Raw genomic sequence first — 5006 nt, 5'->3', positions numbered from 1 at the left:
TAAAAGAACTGCTTGTATCCATCCTATACTTTTTGAACAGAGTAATAGTTTCTAGTGTGAAAAAGTTACATTTAGGTCGATATTAATAAATACCTCATCAGTATCATCTATTATAAGACACAACTAAACATGGAAGAAATTAAATATAAGGCCATAAATCTATATTGCTTTTGATGGGTGCCATTGATGTCACTTTTAGGCCCAAGGAATCTATAGTTCGATTATTCTCCATCAAACCATTCTTTCATTAAATTGAAAACATATCCGTGCTCACTTCCACAGCACATATACTAAAAGTGGCACGATGCAGAGGAGATTAGCATGGCCCCAGTGTAACAATGCCACACAAATTGGTGAAGCATTCCATAAATAAAATAAACAAATAAATAAAGTCCTCATTTAATTAACTTACTGAAGTTCCTTTATTTAAACACCATAAAATAAAACTGAAAATCTTTTGTAGTGCACTTTCTAAAGTATGTTATTATAGTACCATAAACAGAAGATTGGTTGGATACTGTGTTATAATTTTTTATAATGTTCTTATCTATACATTAATTAAATCTAAATAAGGGCATTCTGTAAGCATAACTTGTGTTTTGTAAAAGAAAAAGAATAGCTGAGTTTCTTAAATTTCAATTTGACTTAGAAATTGTACTGTAGGTTTACAAATAATACCTTTTACTCAGCCATTTTCAAAGCTTAATGGTAATTTTACTGAAAGCAAAGATAATTTATTTCACATTTTATGGCAGACACTCAGGAAGACGATTATAAAAAATGCAAGTCTCGTACAGATACAAAAATAGTTATTTTTCATCTGGCATAATTTAGGATTCTAGTTGTTGACCCTCTCTGTGTGTCAATGTAAATATGTATACGAGTATACCTCCCCCACTGTTTTTCAGTTAAATGTGTTATTTTGTTTGTGTGATTTGATTCATGTATCTCTTCATTTAATTTTACTTTCCCTCCAGATTATGAGAATTTATTAAACAAAACACAGAAAATGTGTTTTACCTCTATTTTTCAACTCCAAGACAAAATAGGCAATTATTATGTATAAATTGAGGGATTATTTTGAGTTACATATGAAAATGCAAAACTACTCCAGAAAAGTTTTAAACCACGAAGAGAGCTAATAATGAGTCATGATGGTGTAGTTAGGAAAGAAAAATTACTTCCTGCTTTTGTAAAAGCAGGTAACTCTAAAATGCAAATCCTCAATCTCATTCTCTAAAATTCTTCCAATTATGTGTACCTCACCAACTTGGTACGAGGATGAGATGACATACTTTGTGAAAGATGCCTAGCCCAAGGCCTGGAATGTATTTTACTGAACGTTGTAGGAGCCGATTTGTGCCTCGTGGGAAACTGAGTAGAGACCTGGAGTTTCCTCTGATTTTGTAAATCAATTCTAATTATTACATGCGCTAGTCCTAGGCCAGTTCATGCCAGTCCACACAGATATAGTATACATCATGGAGGCCAACTCTTGTTTTATATCATAACCCTGGCCACCGCTGAAAGGATCCTTTGCTGCGTGGTGGCTCTACACCTGATTGACAAAATGAATAATCAAATTGGTTTTCTTAATATTAGTCATGGATCAAGCACTGGTTTTAAATGGATGAACTGGTGCTTAATCCAGTGCGAATCCTAAACATAGTTTTAAAAAAAACAACTTCAGGGAGGGCCCCACATCACCAGTGAGTAGGCCAGCCTCCAACAAGGCTGGGACATTTTCCATAATCCTAACCCTTAGCTTCTGCCCCAGCAATTTACCAATGTGCTGTGTCCTAGTTATCACCCGCTGATACCTCAGCCCAGAGGTCAGTGCACAAGCCAGGTCCTGGGCAATGGGGTGGGATTGGTCTCTACTCCTTACAGGAGGCCCTTGTTGACTGAGATGGTCTTACTGCCAGGCTGGCATAATCTGGTTCAGCAGAGACTGCAGTCCACTGCAGCCCTCCCTATGGCACATGGGGGTGCTGGGCCTGAGTTGTGGTCTACTGAAAATGCTATGGGACGTGATGTGAGACTGATGTCACCCGGGTGGTCTAAGCAGGTAGATGCTGGTGATGGAGATTCCTGAGCTAGCATACCATGTCTGTGCATCCTGGACATCCAAGCTCCTTATCTTCTACCAAAACTCCAAGACTGTATAGGGTCGGGCTTGTATGCCTACTGCCAGGCCTTGTAGCTGCCCGAGCTAATTAGGAACGCCTGTGGCAAAGAACCTCTGGTCCTCAGTTTACTTTGATCATTCCAAAGCCAGATTCTGTAAACTTTCTAGCTGGGTGTCATGCAGGCACTCAGCTCCCGCTCCCCACACAAGAACGCAGGATATGGTGAGGCCAAAAAGGAACACCAACGGAGCCATAGATAGGGGAGTCATACCACTGTATTCTTGCTGGTGGCTTCATTGGAGACACAGGAAGCAGGAGACACACGATCCGTAATCCACCGTCAACTTCTCTGCCAGCTGACCCCACTTGCTAGCCGAAATCCTCCGTCTACTTCTCTGCCAACCAACCAACGTCCCAACGCAGCCACGGTAGTTATATCAGTGGCTAATGTTAACCGGTAACAGCTGATGGCCAACTAGTCACAGCTGATGGCCATCTACTACCCGAGCCAGCACCTTTCCACGTGAGGCTGAGAGCCTGGAAACTGGTCTCTGGGGCTCTGTCCCCATATTGGGTTACTTGACATAGTGACGTACTGTCTCAGTTTAAGCAGACAGCATTGAGAAATGAAATCATTATGAAGTGTTTGTGGGTTACATTAGACATGTTTGCTGCATGTACAATATTTTGCCTCCAATTTACAATTTAAAATCATAAAATGACTTTTATGGCTGTCCTATTTGAAGCCTGAAGTAACCATTACTTAATGACAGGTCCAAAAATCAAGAGGCAGCCACCAATCTCATGTCCTTGGTTTCTACAAGGGAAAACTAACATCATCTATCCACCCACTTGAAGAGTCAAATGAGTTCAACAACAATCAAGATAACTATTCTCACAAGTAACAGATGGTGTTGTGTCCCTTACAACAAACTCAGTATCAGTTTAAAACCTCAGCACACCTGGCCTGCATCACGTTGCCATCTGTATACGCGTACCCTGTGCACCTGCTATTTAATTTAAATACATAGTCATACTTCTGTGAGACAAATTATTTTCCTTAGTGTTATACAAGAAAGTCATTTTTATTAATTCGAGACTCACTGAATCTTACCACTGGAGTAAATAATGCAAACGGTTTCAAAGTCATGCTCAAGGCTATAAAGCTTGTGTCTTGATCTTAACAGATGGAGACTCAGCTTCCCTTGAGACTTTTGTAGTGTCACTGTGTTCTCTACCCTGTACACCAGCCTACCTTCCATTTGGGGGTCTTTCTACTTAGGTATCATCTTTCATTACCTTTGCAAAGTGCTTCCCACACAGATGTATACAAGAGAAATTATTTTTCTACTAAAAGTTTACCTATCCCAGGCAATGCTCCAGACATTTATGATACAGAAAGTTGAGGCAAATTAACATGTAAATTATTGGGAAATTCATTCTAAGTCACACTGAGTAAATCTGTGATAACCATGTGACCTTTTACGTGATAAAAGAAATCTGGATACAGTTTTCTAGGTTGATTATAACTGAGAATAGGATTCCATTTATTAGGAAACGCCTATATTTCAGCATAGGCTCAATTATTCTGGGAATTATTTGGAATTTTATTACACATGACTCCAGACTTTGTGTTGATTAAGGGTAAAAATTAAATTTAAATTCTCTATTAAGCAATAATGCTTCTTACAAGTAGTCTCAATAAGGACTTTTAACAAAATTAATTGAGTTATTTCTAAAATGTCACATGACTGAATATCTTCATCTGATTGAACATTACACTCAAGTCAACATTTATTTAACACCCATAAATACTAGTGACTATATTCAGAAATATAATATATACAGTCTGAAGTGTTCATGGAGAAAAATATTTAGGGAGACTAATATTCAAACAACTAATTATAGTATATTAACCAAACACTAACAAAGCACATGATTAAGAGGAGGATGTGGATTATTTTGAAGCAGTTCAACAATCACTAAAAAGAATAAATAAAATTTATTTTCTAAGAGAGTAGAACTTACATAGTCTCATCAAAAAGAAAGAATTTCTCATCATAAGAATCTGGCTACAATCCTTTTGACATTATGAAATTTATATTTTCAAATAAGAAATCTTGCTAAATCTTGAAAAAAATGTGAATACACTGACAATGTGTTAGCTTTGTTAGGAAAAAAAAATATATATATATGCTCACTTTGGAACATTAAGCTATTTTCAAAAAGATACATAATGTATCATTCTGATTGTACTTCCTAAGGTTGTTTTTATCCACTTAGCCTAAGCATTTTTCTGAGGGACTGGGTAGTACCCTGCAACCTCCAAATATCAGTAAGTAACTAGAGAGACAATTTCTGGAATAGATTCCAGGAAAACAGTGACTTATTAGCATTTTTTTTCCTTTCCCTCCCAACTCTAACTCAGCCAATTGTCCTGAAGTAAGCACTTTCTGATCCCTGTAGGTACCTGAGTAGTAAAAGTTTCTTCTCTAGGGGTATCCAATAGGACTCAGACAGTGCAATGCTCTTTTGTCCAGTGCAAAGACTAGAGGCCACTTTAAGAGAACTGTAGTGTAAAGACAAAGCATATATCTATGTCTGTGTCTATGTATCCATATCATCTATATCTATATATCTATCTATATCTATACCTATCTATATCTATATCTATTTCTATCTCCTAGAGAGCCTGGCCAACAGAAGTGTAAGAACCACATTGATCCTGTGCAGGTTTGCTTGATCTGCCTAGTCTCCAGGGAGCCAAAAGTGCGTGAGTCCTCCTACTCATGAGGCTGGGAAAGTGAAGAGCACTGATGCCTCATGAAGAATGTACACCCTATTGGTTGACAGACTGTCAACCATCTTTTTCTTGTA

At 37.8% G+C, this 5006-nt stretch overlaps 1 non-coding gene across 1 annotated transcript; it reads left to right on the top strand.

The window, feature by feature from the left end:
• The first annotated feature begins 266 nt into the window (after positions 1-266).
• LOC117033500 (U6 spliceosomal RNA) lies at positions 267-373 on the top strand. The gene has a single exon (XR_004424895.1). It is a non-coding gene; the product is annotated as a U6 spliceosomal RNA (small nuclear RNA).
• Positions 374-5006: the final 4633 nt, after the last annotated feature.

Source organism: Rhinolophus ferrumequinum, chromosome 13 (assembly GCF_004115265.2).
Source record: "Rhinolophus ferrumequinum isolate MPI-CBG mRhiFer1 chromosome 13, mRhiFer1_v1.p, whole genome shotgun sequence".
Taxonomy (NCBI): domain Eukaryota; kingdom Metazoa; phylum Chordata; class Mammalia; order Chiroptera; family Rhinolophidae; genus Rhinolophus; species Rhinolophus ferrumequinum.
Note: the sequence above shows the minus strand (reverse complement) of the source record. Positions and strands in the feature narration are given on the sequence as shown.